The sequence below is a fragment of the Schistocerca piceifrons genome, chromosome 8, assembly GCF_021461385.2.
Source record: "Schistocerca piceifrons isolate TAMUIC-IGC-003096 chromosome 8, iqSchPice1.1, whole genome shotgun sequence".
Lineage (NCBI taxonomy): Eukaryota > Metazoa > Arthropoda > Insecta > Orthoptera > Acrididae > Schistocerca > Schistocerca piceifrons.
In genome coordinates, this window is record NC_060145.1 from 243,897,395 (window position 1) to 243,898,708 (window position 1,314).

A 1,314-nucleotide genomic window follows, 5' to 3' on the forward strand; every position below is an offset into this window, starting at 1 on the left:
ATTGTTGGTTAGGTATGCTAACCGGCTGGTTTTGTTGCTGTTGTTGTGAAAAACCTCTTTTGTTACTAAAATGTGGTTCTTCTTGCTGATAATTTTCTCGATACTGATAATCAAAATTTTGTCTGCTATTAAAGTTCTGGTGGTTGTCGTTCCTAAAGCGTCTGTTACCTTTGCTATTGAAATTACGTGGTTGACCGTAATTACTGTAAGTTTGTTGGCCTTGGTTGTTAAATGAAAAATTTTTGTTTACAAAGGAATAATCTGATTGCTGCACTTCTAAAAGCTGCAGCAGATCCCTGAATGCAGAAATATTTTCTTTTTGCTGACCCATTAAAAGTGACACTTTTAATGATCGTGGCAATTTAGAAATACATAATTGAATGAGTGCAGATTCACTATATGGTTCACTTAAGTACTGGTTTTGTTGGACCATATGCTCAAAAAATTGCGTGACACTGGGAAAATTTGTGTTCTCATAATTTGGTAAACTGATTAGTTGATCTTCCGCGCTGTGTCGTCTTCGACCAATACACTGATAGAAAAGCATTCTGCAACTCTTCTACCGAATAGCATTGTCTCGCAATCGGTCTCATACGAGTTGCCGGTTCATCTTCCAAAAAACTGCAAATAAATTCAAGTTTATGCGTTACGGGCCAAGTCGGTGGAAAAGCAAAGCTAAATTGTTGTATCCAATCCAGTGGGTGAATCTGTGTTCTGCCATTTTTAAACACTTCAAATTTTCTCACTGACAGAAAATGTTTGTAATCAAAATTATCGTCTCTGTATGATGGAACAGGTTCAGGATTGTAAGAGAATCTGTTTGACTGTGACTGTTCTGAATCTAACTCAGGTACTCTCTGTAGATTACCTAAATTATACGCACTGCGTGAGTCTGACAAATGTTCGCAAAGTGGCGTCTGCTGTGATGTGTTATTAACTGAACTATTTCATCTCTCTGTTACCTCTTGCTGTAAACTTGACAATTTTCTATGCAATGTGTTATTAGACGAATCGATCTCATTGATTGTCTGCTGTAAATTTTGGAATTCAGGTGTTTGGTTAAACAAAATCGGTGCAGTATCGTCTGATTTGCTGTCATTATTACTCTCAATAATATCAATACGACTGGCCAATTCATCACATTTTTCAGTCAGTATTTTTACCTGATCATCGGTTTTATTGTCAGAGGCATTAATCCGTTTTTGCATTTTACGTGTTCTTTCGTTCAGTTTTTTAACGTCAGCTTTGATGTCATCGGAATCCTGTGTTCTAATTGTTCGAGTCTGTCTGTCACTGTCTGAATATCTGCTGTAT